Source organism: Dendrobates tinctorius, unplaced genomic scaffold (genome assembly GCF_039654945.1).
Source record: "Dendrobates tinctorius isolate UK_male_01 unplaced genomic scaffold, ASM3965494v1 ptg000151l, whole genome shotgun sequence".
NCBI classification, from domain to species: Eukaryota; Metazoa; Chordata; class Amphibia; order Anura; family Dendrobatidae; genus Dendrobates; species Dendrobates tinctorius.
In genome coordinates this window covers 2,457,906-2,473,338 of record NW_027361818.1, presented here as the reverse complement: position 1 = coordinate 2,473,338, position 15,433 = coordinate 2,457,906, and the positions used below count along the sequence as shown (strand labels likewise).

At 50.0% G+C, this 15,433-nt stretch overlaps 1 long non-coding RNA gene across 1 annotated transcript; it reads right to left on the bottom strand.

Moving 5' to 3' along the window:
• Positions 1–1,143: 1,143 nt before the first annotated feature.
• LOC141050185 (uncharacterized) lies at positions 1,144–2,278 on the bottom strand. The gene is made up of 2 exons (XR_012220479.1): positions 1,887–2,278; positions 1,144–1,610 (listed from the first exon to the last, which is right to left on the bottom strand). It is a non-coding gene; the product is annotated as an uncharacterized lncRNA (long non-coding RNA).
• Positions 2,279–15,433: the final 13,155 nt, after the last annotated feature.

Here is a 15,433-nt window from a genome sequence, read left to right as displayed (position 1 = left end):
CATAGTCCAGTGCCCATATACCCATCATACATATCCGCCATCCCATAGTCCCGTGCCCATATACCCATCACACATCCCCGCCATCCCATAGTCCCGTGCCCATATACCCATCACACATCCCCGCCATCCCATAGTCCCGTGCCCATATACCCATCATGCATATTCTCCATCCCATAGTCCCGTGCCCATATACCCATCATACATATCCTCCATCCCATAGTCCCGTGCCCATATACCCATCACACATCCTCCATCCCATAGTCCCGTGCCCATATACCCATCATGCATATTCTCCATCCCATAGTCCAGTGCCCATATACCCATCATACATATCCTCCATCCCATAGTCCCGTGCCCATATACCCATGACATCATTTTCACCATGTCAACAGATGATGTCATAATCTTCACCATGGCAACCATTCTGCCATCATCGGCGATGCACACACAGTCATGCACAGGGCCCATTGGACTCCAGCCTGTGCTTCCCAAATCTACCAGGATAGAGATCTATAGATATTTGTTGTATCCTGGTAGATTTGCCGAGCACGGATCAGACGGGTCTCTACGCCACAACACTATTCAGCTGACTGTGGGTTTGAGGACACCCATCCAGTTGAAGTTGGCGCTGGCTCCTCCCCTGCATGGGTTGCTATGTAGGGGCCAAGTCTATAATGAATGCACAACTGTATGGTCATATATGTTTCTTAATGCCAAGAGAGCAGGCTTCATCTGCTGAAAAAAAAAGCCCATAATGCTGGTTTCACGCTAGCGTATTTTACATGCAGCACACGGCCGCCACTAAGCCCCGCCCCCTGCCCGGTCATCTATCGCACACGGCTGCATGCGATCTGCGCACCCTATCTTTAGCATAGGGTGCGCAGATCGCATGCAGCCGTGTGCGATAGTAGGAGGAGATGACCGGGCAGGGGGCGGGGCTTAGCGGCGGCCGTGTGCTGCATGTAAAATACGCTAGCGTGAAACCAGCCTAAGAAATGCAACGTGTGAACTTCGCCTTATACGGGTCCTCTATGTAAAGGCGGGGGTCTTGGAGGGCTCATGATCTAGAGATGGAGGCTTGTAGAGCCCAGGTCCCGCAGGGACAGAGGGGGTGTATATACTATTGAGGGACACAGACACAAATCACAGGTTATAAATACATTTATAAAAATCATACCATCACAGCTTAGTAATAAATAGATATAAATAGCAAAGTGCATCATGGGAGCAGGGGCCACAGCATCCAGTAATGACCTCCGAGGATGGCGTCCAGGTCAGCAGCAGGGGGCGCTGCCCTTACAGGTACCAGTCAGGACCACCAGGGTCAGGCACAGTAAGGCGGTGCGGCTTGTGCCTCCTGCAAGCGGCAGTCAAAGGAGGGGTCCGGGAAAGGCCAGGGTGGTCTTCAGGGGCCGACCTCCTCCCCTCTCTACCTGGCTGTTCCAGTCAGTCCTCAGTAGGTGAAGCCATCGGGATGTCTGCAGACAGCGCCCTCCCCAGGTCCAGGAAGGGGGGAGTACAAGTCCCAACACGACCGTCACCGGTGGAGCGTCACATGAAGTAGGAGCACATCATCGCCATGTCCCGCAGGTCCTCATTGGCCACACAGTCTATAAGGGGAGAGATTAAAGGGAAAATTCCTTCACATCCTGAAAACGCTAACGTAAGACTTCTATCCGCCGCAGACCCGGAATACGACGTTACATTCCACGAGACGCGCCCATAGTACTGTCTAATCCATTGGAACATCCGTTCCTCCAGCACTTAGGAGAGCGCCATTTTGTGAGATCACCTGCTGTCAATCACAGCCCAAGCCCCGCCCCCTCGCAGTACTAAAGCTATAACCGCAACCTGTCAATCAAGCACATAACCCCGCCCCCTCTCACCTCTGCGGCGGGACCCCGCCCTCGACTTTCTGCACAGTCTCTTCAACCACTTCAACGGCCCCGTGACGTCATCGTCGCTAGGCAACAGCGGAGAAGGCGCCCGGCAGAAGGGGCAGGTCACTTCGCTGCCTGTTACCGCCAGGTGCTCGAGGCAGCTGGAGCAGATCACGTGCCGGCAGGCCGCCAATGAACGCCGCCTTCTCTCCTGGTCGTAGTCAAGGTAACAGATGCCGCACTCCTCCTCAGCGACGTTAGCTAGCGTTGACGACATTGCGCTTACAGCAGCTGCGGCGCAATGAATGGAGCTGGCTGCCGGAGCACGGGCTTTTATGGCGAAGGAAACTCCGCCTCCGCCGGAAATGAGTGACGTCATGACCAATCAGGAGACGGAGGTGTGGCCGGCTGCTGCTCTTGTGTTGGGAATTTCTGAGTATTTCCCGGCTGCCTGAGCGCGCCCGCTGTGACCGGTGACGTCACCCTGGCAACCGGCCGGCGGCGGCCTGTAACCAGGGAGTGTCACGGCGGCGGCGACGAGAGCCGGGAGGAAAGCCGGGCGGGGAGCCGGGGAAAGCCGGGCGGGGAGCCTCTCTGCACTGTTTCTATTCCCCATGTCGCTCACATTCTATTGTTTTTTTTTCATTTTTCTTTTTAAGTAATATTTGTAGAGACCCCAGGAATCCAGATGCGAGCGCGGGGCGCCAAGGAGATGAGCGAAGCGGCTGCCTGAGTATTTCCTGCCGGAAGCTCCTCGGGTTACTCGCACCTTCTGGGCGTCCCCACCGGTCTCTACCAAACCCGTCTCCCCCTACGTCGGCCTCCCCCCTACCCGTCTCCTCAGGGCCGGCCCGAGAGATTACGGCGCCCTAGGCAAACTATTTTGTTGCGCCCCTACTATTCTTGGCAGTAGATGAAAACTTGGGATATAAATTTAGGAGCAAAATAAACCACAACAACAATGATTAATTAACTCTCTCCTAACTTTAATCTTCTGAGAAGTTGTATAGGACAAATATATACAAAGTAATCAATAACACAAAACAAAAACGACCATAGGTAATTAAAATTTTTGTTTCCTTGCCTTTTTTTAAAAAAAGATGACACTAAGTCACCGAGATTAATTTGTTTAGCAACTTCAGATTCTATCGAAATTGTTGCCCACCCAACCAACCTCTCTTGCGTCATATTTGCCCTTAAATATGTACACTTTTCTTTCCATCCCTAAAACTTTTTGCCTTTTGAAAAGATTTTTTATAATTTTTTCTATTTTTTCTCTGGCGCCCCCTTTGGGTCGGCGCCCTAGGCGGCCGCCTAGTTCGCCTATACGTTCGGGCCGGCCCTGGATCTCCCCCACACCGATCTCCCGCCTCCCCAATACCGGTCTCCTCCCCCACACCTGCCTCCCTCACACCAGTCTCCCTCCACACCGATCTCCCTCACACCAACGCCCCCACACCTGTCCCCCCCCCCACACCAATCTCCCTCACACCAGTCTCCCCCCACACGGGTATCACCCACACCGATCTTCTGCCTCCCCAACACCTGTCTCCTCCACACCAGTCTCCCTCCACACCAGCTTCCCCCACACCGATCTCCCTCACACCGAGTGCACCCTTAAGATAAGTCATCAATATGAGATCCGAGGGGAATGCTGCACCCAACACCTCCATGAGCATCTGTTGCAGAACAGCACAGCTCCTTCAACTGTATAGTGGCCATGGCAGGTACTGCACATCTAATAAATAGAGATGGAGCTGCAGTACCCCACTGTGGCCAACATACAGTTGGCGGAGCTGTGTTGTTTTGCTCCTCAACTGATCACATTCTGCCGCCATTGGGAACAGCTGAGCTGTGGAGGTGCTGGGTGTTGCACATCCACGGATCTCATATTGATGACTTATCCTAAAGAAAGGCCATCAATAGTCAACCCCTTTAACAATGTGCCTAACACCCCTCAGGCATAGGAGGTCCAGAACTAAGTTATCACTGAAAATGAGCAATTGGAAGACTGGGTTGAAAGAAGCAGGAAAGTATGGTCAGGTCCCAGGAGAGGTGAGTAAGCACTTAAAGGGGTTTTCCTGTCTGCGAGAGTAGGTCTGCAGTCACTCTATGTCACTAACGCTGTAAGGATTCTCCGATGCCAGCGGCGGGCAAGAGACTACAAACATAGACATGCAAAGCCTTGCTATTGAGCAAGACTAGACACATCTAGTTTCAATATGTCCACAAATATTCAAATCTAATACTTGCGGTCACATATCCACACTCTCCCGACCTCGGAGGATCCGCACAGTGCGCACTGTGCACGTTGTGAGAATTCACAAATCTGCAGTGACATAGAATGACTGCAGACTTCTACCCCAAGGCTGGACAACCCCTTTAAGAGGTCAGAATTCAGCAAAACAACCATGAATGATCTAGGTTTAGATAAATTGAATCCCCGAAAATTCGAATTCCTTAGAATCCAAATTTTTTTTTAAGAAAATTTGCAGCATAGTAGTTTCTTTAAGGGTAGGTGATCAGTAATTGGCAGCGCTTTGGAGGCAGCACATGTCAGCTGTGTCCTAAGCGCTGCCGCCTTCTGAACGCAGGTGATTCCGCATGTGTTCATTGAACCGTGCCGATTCACAGTGGCCAATACATTGTAATGGTGAAAGTTATCTCGTGGAGACTCATGTCTGGAAATAGGCACCGCATGTCCATCTCCACCAGTGAGCCGCGGGTGTAGGAGCACGCATAGTGGGAATGGGATTTCTTGAAGTCCTATCCACTATGCTGTAACATCTGGCCGCTGCGGATGTACGCAACATTTCCTGACCGTCTGCACAAACCCTTAGGGCCCCGTCACAATAAACGATTTCCCAGCGATCCCACCAACGATCCGACATGATGGGATCGCTGGGACATCATTAGGCTGATCGCTGGTGAGCTGTCACATAGACAGCCCCAGCGATCAGGACCAGCAACGCTGGACGCTGGTTTCTAATGTAAACGTCAGGTATCCAGGAGCCGCGCGACTCATGGATACCCGATGTTTACCTTGGAAACCGGCGTACACGCGTCTCCTGGATACCCGACGTGTACATTAGCAACCAGCGTCGCTGATCGCTGGTCTCTCGCCATACGCAGCGATGCACGCTGGGCATCGGGAGACCAGCAATCGAAAAACGGCCCAGACCGCTCGAGCACGATCAGCGATAACCGGCAGGGGGGCCGGTCGCTGATCCCCGTCACACACAGCGATCTTGCTGGCGTGTCACAAATCAGCGATCTCGCTAGCGAGATCGCTTAAGGCCCTGTCACACTAAGCGATATTGCTAGTAATATCGCTATAACGTCACTGGTTTTTGTGACGTTATAGCGATATCGCTATGTCTGATACTTACCTCCGACCGCTCCCCCGCTGGTTATCGCTGATTGCGCGAGAACGCCCTGGGCTGTTTCTCGTCGGCCGCTTCCTGCTGGGCTTCCTGCTGGCGTGGACGCGGGCGGGAGGACGTCAGGATCGCCTCGTCTGACAGCAGGGGCAGGGGTCGCTACTTACCTATGTCGCTGGTGAGATCTGCCTGTGTGGCAGCTCACTAGCGACCACTTAGCGATGCACCAGCGATCCTGACCGGGTCATATCGCTGGTCGGGATCGCTGGTGCATCGCTAAGTGTGACAGTACCTTAAGTGTGACGGGGCCTTTAGAGTTGATTTGCTCATCTGTAGTCTAATTATCCCTCTGTTACAGAACCTCCCAGCACACAGAATAGGAGATGTATGCCCTTAATGCAGCAACCTACTGGCTGCGACCCCCTGGGCAGAGGTAAACAAGATATCCCACTTCTGACCTCCCCCCACCTTTGTAAATCCCACGGCTATTGTAATGTACGTCTGGCATCTTAATTGGAGCCTGTTATCTACTGGCACGACACACATTCATTGTCCTGCCCTCTGTATGTATATATATTCTGAGACCGATGAGTGAAAGATGGTCACACTGGAAATACATGGAGTAGCAGTGATCTTTTATATGTTCCCATGTTACAAAGCCTTTCGAACCAGCGTCCTTCATCCAGAAGTGAGGAAAAGCAGAGTGGACCTCCTGAGAAATGGGGTGGTAATGTAAGAGGTACTACAGCACAGAAGACCCCGTTACACTGGTGGCAGCAGTGGGATATGATACCCCGTCTATAGGAGTAAAGGACTGAATGGAAAACAACTACCAGAAGTTAAAGAGGAATACATTAAAAGACCTGGTGGAAGCTCGAGGATTAATCGCCAGCAACAAAACAAAAGTGGATTTGATAGCAGCCATCATGGAACATGACAGTGCAGCACCCCCCAATGTGAACGCGGAAGAGACTGAATTCCAGAGGGAGGTAAAGAGCAGACTGGCGTTCTATGGCCCAAACCCTGCAGTAGAGATTGTACGAGAGGTGATGGCTGATGTGCGTATTGATCTGAAGGAAAATATGGCAGAGCGGACCAGGATAGAGCTAGCCAAGATGGAGATGGCAGAGCGGACCAAAATAGAGCTAGCCAAGATGGAGATGGCAGAGAGAAGAGTCAGCGAGCAGGGGGAGCTCTGGCCTCCGCCCAGGTACTGTCAGCAGTAAGCCACAAAAAAGTCCAGTATAATGCCTTCCGACAGTTGGGGGAGGCAGAGGAAGACATTGATTGCTTTCTGCAGGACTTTGAGCGACAATGTGCCCTTCATCAAGTGAAGCCGGAGGATTGGGTTCAGGTTCTGGCCAGCAAGCTGACAGGCCGGGCAGCGGACGCCTATCACACGGTACCTGATGAGAACTGTATGGACTATGAGCGGGTCAAAGAAGTGATCTTGGCCCGGTATGCGCTGGTCCCAGAGGCATACCGCCAAAAGTTCCGCGGACTTATAAAACAGGTAACAGATACCCACGCTGAATGGGCCTGTAAACTACGGCGGTCACTGCTACAGTCGATACAAGGGAGCCAAGCAACCACTGAGGACGTCCTCCAGCTCTTCTTGTTAGAGCGATTCTTTACTGGACTAAACCCCGAGACACAAGAATGGCTTCGGGACAGACGGCCAATGACTCTTGAGGAGGCCGCTCGTCTGGCCGATGAACATCATGATACCAGGATGTCTCAGTTGTCAGGATCAAAGACTGTCACTAGGGGCCCTCCCATGGGTCTGGAGGCCCCTAAACCACAGAAGATTGTTGGGGGACCAGCTAAAACTCCGGCTTACCAGAGTCTCCCTGGGGTACGATGCCACACCTGCCATCAGCTGGGCCACCTGCAAAGACAATGTCCCAACCAGACTCAGCATACCCAGTGGCCAAAGGCGACAACGGCTACCATCAACCGGGCCGCTGTAAACTAATACCAGGGCAAAGCTGACCCGGCATTGGGGGCTATGACTAATCCGGGGATGAAAGAGATGAAGGAAGTGCTGCATGAAGTAGACCCCGTGCAGGCAGCCCAGGCAGATAATCGACAACAGCATCGACAGGCGGTGTGGGTTAATGGGAAATGTATGCAGGAACTAAGAGATTCCGGAGCAACTTTGACCCTTGTGAAGCCTCATCTCGTCCGGGACCAAGAGAAGTCGGACCGGACAGTGGTCGTTCGTGCAGCAGGGGGAGCCATACATCAACTGCCCACTGCCAGGATTCACCTGAACTGGGGAGTCAGGGATGGCCTTGTTGAGGTCGGCCTGATGGAGGATTTTCCTGCAGACGTCTTGCTGGGAAATGACTTGGGGCCCATGTCTGCATTCTCGGTCGCCCCTCTGGCTGAGACCTATCCTGTGACCACCCGGAGACAAGCTCGAGCTGCGGAGGCAGAATCACACTCAGAGGAGGCCCAGGTAAGACACCCCAGCCCTACACGTTTCCCCTTAGCCAGACACATTTCTTGGGCAACCCCAGCTGAGTTTAAAAGGGAGGTACTTGAGGATCCCTCATTACAGGGGTATCGTGGGAAGGCACAGGAGGGGAGAGGAGTACTGGAAGGGGAACAGTTTGTATGGCATCAGGGACTCCTCTACCGGGTTACAGAGCAGCGCCACACAGGGATGAGCCCCACTATAAAACAACAGCTGGTAGTGCCCAAGAAGTATAGGCAGGAGTTACTGCGAATCTCTCATGACCTCGGCATCAGTCGCACCAGGCATCGTCTGACACAAAACTTCTTTTGGCCAGGGGTAACCTATGATGTTCCTCAGTACTGCCAGACCTGTGACAGTTGCCAGCGCATTGGCAAGAGGGGAGATCACTGCAAGGCCAAACTACACCCCCTCCCCATTGTGGAGGAGCCATTTAGCCGAGTAGCAGTTGATCTGATAGGGCCGTTAGCCAAACCCAGTCCGTCAGGGAAAAAGTATATTTTGACAGTGGTAGATTATGCCACACGGTATCCAGAGGCGGTTGCATTACCTAACATACTGGCAGAGACAGTGGCGGCTGCCCTGCTCCAGGTTTTCTCACGGGTTGGATTTCCCCGGGAGGTTATCTCGGACCAGGGTACCTAGTTTACAGCAGAGGTGACTAACCAACTGTGGAAGCTGTGCGGCATGAAGTCCATTAGAAGGGCCCCGTACCACCCGCAAACCAATGGGTTGTGTGAACGTTTTAACGGAACATTAAAACAACTCATTGGGACTTTTACCAGGACCTACAGGGACTGGGAGAAATTCTTTCCACACCTCCTGTTTGCCTATCAGGAGGTGCCCCAAGAATCCACTTGGTTCTCCCCGTACGTGGGAACATGCAGGCGGCCCAACGGCGCCAGCGCGTATGGTACGATCGGAGGGCCAGAGAACGCACCTTTGAGATAGGACAGAAGGTCCTGGTGTTAGAACCAACTAGGCAGAACAAGTTCAAAGCTGCATGGCAGGGGCCCCACCAGGTAGTGGGGAAAATAGCCGACACCACCTACAATGTCGCCGATTGTGACGACCCCAGGGTTATCCCCATGTTCCACGTGAATATGCTGAAGCCCTACCGGGAGCGCCCTGAAGAGGTAGTGGCCATCTGTGCACCCAAAGCAGAGGATTTAGCAGGACTCCCCTTGCCTAATGTCTTAGGGGAGAGGACTCAGTCTAAAACATGGGACCAGGTACACTTGAGAGAAAGCCTAGGGCCCCGGGAGAGACAGCAGGCGGAGGCGTTGAGGCAGCGACAGAGAATGTTTTCAGAGAGACCGGGGTGCACCTGCCTGGCACAACACAAGGTTGAGACCCAGGATCAGACCCCCCTGAGACAACCCCCCTTCCGCGTCCCTGAGTCTGTACGAGAAGGGATGCGACAAGAGATACAAGCGATATTGCGTTTAGGGGTCATTGACGAGTCAGATAGTCCCTGGGCATCCCCCGTAGTGTTAGTGCCCAAGAGGGATGGGACTACCCGGTTTTGTGTAGACTATCGCAAGCTAAATGAGAAAACAGTGACGGATGCGTATCCCATGCCGCGTGTGGATGAGTTGTTAGACCGGCTGGCGGGGGGAAAGTATTTGACCACCATCGATCTATGCAAAGGCTATTGGCAGATCCCCCTAAGTCCTGACGCTATTCCCAAGTCTGCATTTGTCACCCCGTTCGGCTTATTTCAGTTTCGAGTTATGCCATTTGGGAAGAAGAATGCCCCTGCGACCTTCCAGAGGCTGGCTGACCGGCTTCTGGATGGTCTCCAGGACTATGCTTGTGCCTACCTGGATAACATCACCATCTACAGCGCGACATGGGATGAGCATCTAAATCACCTAAAGACAGTATTGGACAGGATCCACAAGGCCGGAATCACCTTGAACCTCAACAAGCGTCACGTGGACAAAGCAGAGGTTCAGTATTTAGGACATTGGGTGGGAAGTGGAAAACAGTGACAGAACCAGCCAAGATTGAGGCCATAGCCAAATGGTCCACCCCATGCCCTAAAAGCCAGATCATGGCGTTTCTAGGGACAGCAGGGTATTATAGGAAATTTGTCCCCAATTACAGCAGCGTAGCCAAGCCCCTCACTGATCTGACCTGTAAGAACCTCCCCCTCCAGGTAACCTGGACCCCCGAGTGTGAGGAAGACTTCCACCAGCTAAAGGACGCCCTCACAAATATCCCAGTATTGGCCGCACCCGATCCTACTAAACGTTTCCTTGTTCACACAGGCGCTTCTATGTTTGGATTGGGGGCAGTGCTGAGCCAAGTTGGGCCTGACAGTCAAGACCACCCAGTAGCTTACCTGAGTCGGAAACTATTGCCCCGAAGTAAGCTATGCGGCCATCGAGAAGGAGTGCCTAGCAGTAGTATGGGCACTCAAGAAGTTACAACCATATTTGTATGGACGACAGTTTTCCCTCCTAACGGACCATAATCCCCTAGTGTGGCTTAATCGGGTCTCTGGAGACAACGCCAGATTACTGCGGTGGAGTTTAGCCCTACAACCTCTAGACTTCACCATCCACTACAGACCCGGCAAACAAAATGGTAATGCCGATGGACTAAGTCGACAAACGGAACTTATACCACCCCCATAGACTTCGGTCATCCCCAAGCCGATCCTTTAAGGATCAGACTGTGTATGCCGATCGCGTCGCTGAAAAGGGGGAGCCGTGTTACAGAAGCCCCCAGCACACCAAATAGGAGATGTATGCCCTTAATGCAGCAACTGACTGGCTGTGACCCCTTGGGCAGAGGTAAACAAGATATCCCACTTCTGACCTCCCCCCACCTTTGTAAATCCTACAGCTATTGTAATGTACGTCTGGCGTCTTAATTGGAGTATATATATTCTGATACCGATGAGTAAAAGGTGGTCACACTGGAAATACGTGGAGAAGCAGTGATCTTTTTTATGTTCCCCTGTTACAAAGCCTTTCGAACCAGCGTTCTTCATCCAGAAGTGAGGAAAAGCAGAGTGGACCTCCTGAGAAACGTGGTGGTAATGTAAGAGGTACTACAGCACAGAAGTCTCTGTTACACCCTCTATATAGAAAAAAGAAACCAGTGCACCGCAGTACATAGAGAAATGCATATAGATATAGGGATGCAACTACAGTAGTAAACGGAATTAGATAAGAAGAAAAAGCACTACTGGGAATATGCACACCACAAGAATATACAAAGTAACTAACAACAATTTTATTGGCACACAATTACAATTAAAACACACTTAAAAAACATGATACTGCGTCCACAAAGAGTAAATAACTCAATAATAACCCCAATACATGAGAGTAAACAATCATGACCCTAGTGGCTCATGAGGCTAAACAAATATCCATGTAAATATATTATCCCCAATAAAGACCTGAGGTACTTGATGGAAATAAACAACCCCAAAAGGGGAGATAGACCCAGGAGGAGAGAAAGGATATAACAATAGGATGATAGTAGTGACCTGAATCACCAGTCTGATAGCTGGTAATCAGCAGAACCTAATAAGGAGCTCAAACACACGGAGAAACCTCCATTAAAAGCCCTAGTATCAGCATATTACCCAAGGGGAATCAGGAACCAAATGCTCCCATGGATCAGGAATCTGAGTGGACAACAGATGTGGCCCCTCGCGTATCGCCCCCGCAAGTGAGGCTTCATCTTGGAAAGTGAGACACATTGTGGCCCAACAGCATTAAATACAAATGAAATTAATAATTAAGAGTCCACCGATGTAAGCCACGCCAGCAACCCGGAAGACGGACACCCTGGGATAAACCGCCCATGACCGCTATGATCTAAGTGGGTGGGACAATGTGCCCATATGATGTGGGGCATAGAAGCATCATTGCGCCTGCGTGAAAAGAAAACTAAAGTGGACTGCGCATGACCACTATAGTCAAAAAGGGTGAGGGGATCACGCCTGCGCCAATGTGAAACGCAAGGCGTCAGTGCGCCTGCGTGAAGTGGAATGGAGGCGGATCTCCCAAGCATGAGATGGCTGCCCGGCGGGCGGGACAATTTGCCCCATGACTTGGGGCATATAGACTTCACTCCGCCTGGGTAAGAGGGAACTAAAGTGAACTGCATGACCACTGTAGTTAAAATAAGGTGAGGGGATCACACCTGCGCCAATGTAGGACGCAGGCGGAACTCCCAAGCATGTAAAGACTGGCCGGCGGAAAAAGCGCCACAGAGCAAAATCGTGAACATCCTACAATGTGAAAAGAAAAGCGTACATGCCCAAAATAAGGTGCACAAGCAAGGAAAACCTCCAGATGATGTTAAAACATAAACACTTGAAACTCCAGCCGGTAATCCAAAGTGAATCACCTAAACATAACATACACACATTACCTTCAAAACACCCATCATGCAGGACGTACACATGCACATGCTACCCCCGGGGGAAAGATGACAAACATACCACACATGCATATAATAAAACAAGCATGAAATAAAGGAAAACACGGCAATGCTAGGCCTACAAAAAGATGTGGACCTTAAATGATCTAAGTAAATTCTTTATTATAGTGCAATTAGCATTCTATTTTACAAAGCACCTGGATAATAGAATAAATATTAATATTCAATTGAGGATATAAATAGCATACAGGGCACAAAGGCCCAACCATATGGATAAAAGGCAAGCATAATACTTGCTAATAGATAACAAGAGATAAGCCCAAAATAAGGTATTCATGCTAACCCAAAAATAGAGAACAAACACCGCCACTTGTAAAAAAAAAAAAGTGCCATGAAAAGGCCCTTTAAAGAGTAATAAGCCCTCATGAGCCAATAAAACCACCCCCAGCCCCATGAGCAAATCCGAACACCCTATCTAATTATGGAATAGAACCACACAACAGGCCAAAACCCTACACACATGACCCGAAACTCAAAAGACCCAATGGCCATGGGGAAAAAATAAGCACGAGCTAATAAATATGAAAATAAATACAACAATACAAAAGAAGAGTTCCAAAAGGCATTCCATCGTCGATGATACAGTAAACCGGAACTCCTGAAGAGAAAGTCCTCCAATATAGTAAACGGGATGTCCAGATAAATTAATAGACCAAGACGGTCCCAGAATAAAGAACAAATCCCAGGAGATGCCACCAGAATTCACCATGTAAAACTTATCACCACTCTGGCAGAACGAATAACATACAGGATATTGGGTTGGCGAGGATCTTTGTGTCCAATAGGGGTGGCTTTTGCTTATATCCGAATTGAGATGGATTTTCAACCTTGGTTCTGTTTCTCCCGCAGGTCTAAACGAGGAGCTACTCTTTACTGGATTTCTGGGATAAGTTTTACATGGTGAATTCTGGTGGCATCTCCTGGGATTTGTTCTATTATTCTAGAGCGCCGACATATTCCACAGCACTTTACATTTCAGCGGGGACTTGTACAGACGACAGACATTACAGCATACCAATAACCACATAGATCATAACAGATACCAAGAGGAATGAGGGCCCAGCTCGCAAGCTTACAGTCTATGAGGAAAGAGGTAGACACAAAAGGTGGGTGGTAACAGTTGCCCTGATTGTTCGGACCAGCCATAATGTTAAGTGTGTAACAGTACAGACACAGTGGGCTGATAGATGCATAAAGCATGTGGGAACATGATGCGGGGAGCCTGGTTATGGTAAAACTTTTGACTGTGCCACACGGGATAGTTAGGTTAATGTGTTGAGGCAGTAGGCCAATCTGAATAAATGCGTTTTCAGGGCACGCTTAAAATTGTAGGGATTGGGGACTAATCGTATTGACCTGGGAAGTGCATTCCAAAGAATTGGCACAGCGCGTGTATAGTCTTGGAGACGGGAGTGGGAGGTTCTGATTATTGAGGATGCTAACCTCAGGTCATCAGCAGAACGGAGGGCATGGGTAGGGTAGTAGACAGAGACGAGGGAGGAGATGTAGGGTGGTGCTGAGCCATGGAGTGATTTGTGGGTGATGGTAATAAGTTTATAGTGAATTCTGGAGTGGATGGGTAGCCAGTGTAATGACTGGCACAAGGTAGAGGTATCGGTGTAACGATTGGCGAGGAATATGATCCTGGCTGCAGCATTCAAGACAGATTGTGGGGGGGAAAGTTTGGTAAGAGGGAGACCGATTAGTAGAGAGTTACAATAGTCCAGACGAGAATGAATAAGAGAAACAGAAAGAGTTTTGCGGAGTCAAAAGTAAGAAAAGGTCGAATTCTAGAAATGTTTTTGAGGTGCAGATAACAAGAGCGAGCCAGTGATCGTATGTGGGGGGCAAAGGAAAGCTCGGAATCAAGCATGACCCCAAGACAGCGGGCATGTTGCTGGGGAGTAATAGTGGAACCACACACGGAAATGGCAATGTCGGGTATAGGTACATTAGAAGCGGGAGGAAACACCAGGAGTTCAGTCTTTGACAGGTTCAGTTTCAGATATAGTGAGGACATGATGTTAGACACAGCATTTAGACAATCGCTGGTGTTTTCTAGAAAGGCTGGCGTGATGTCAGGAGAAGAAGCGTATAATTGGGTGTCATCAGCATAGAGATGGTACTGGAAACCAAATCTACTGATTGTTTGACCAATAGGGGCAGTGTACAAAGAGAAGAGGAGGGGGCCTAGGACTGGTCCTTGAGGAACCCCAACAGTAAGTGGAAGATGAGAGGAGGAACCAGCAAAAGATACAGTAAAGGAGCGGTCAGAAAGATAGGAGGAGAACCAGGAGAGAACGGTGTCCTTGAGGCCAATGGAACGGAGCATAGTGAGGAGGAGCTGGTGATTCACAGTGTCGAATGCTGCAGAGAGATCCAAGAGAATTAGCATGGATTAGATAGCCTTGTTAACTTAACAAGTATTATGCTTGCCTTTTATCCATATGGTTGGGCCTTTGTGCCCTGTATGCTATTTACATCCTCAATTGAATATTGATATTTATTCTATTATCCAGGTGCTTTGTAAATTAGAATGCTATTTGCACTATAATAAAGAATTTACTTAGATCATTTAAGGTCCACATCTTTTTGTAGCCCTACCATTGCCGTGTTCTCCTTTATTTCATGCTTGTTTTATTTTATGCATGTGTGGTATGTTTGTCATCATTCCCCAGGGGGTAGCATGTGCATGTGTACGTCCTGCATGGTGGGTGTTTTGAAGGTAATGTGTGTATGTTATGTTTAGGTGATTCACTTTGGATTACCGGCTGGAGTTTCAAGCGTTTATGTTTTAACATCATCTGAGGGTTTTCCTTGCTCGTGCGCCTTATTTTGGGCATGTACGCTTTTCTTTTCACATTGTTGGTTGGCGCGATTTTGCTCTGTGGCGCTTTTTCCGTCGGCCAGTCTTTACATTCTTGGGAGTTCCACTTCACGCAGGCGCACTGACGCCCTGCGTTCCATATTGGCACAGGCGTAATCCCCTCACCTTATTTTAACTACAGTGGTTATGCGCAGTCCACTTTAGTTCCGCCTTACTCAGGCAGAGTGAAGTCTCTATGCTATGCCCCATGTCATGGGGCATATTTTCCGGCCCGCCGGGCAGCCTTCTCATGCTTGGGAGATCCACCTGCATTCCACTTCACACAGGCGCACTGACGCCTTGCGTTTCACATTGGCGCAGGCGTGATCCCCTCACCATTTTGACTATAGTGGTCATGCGC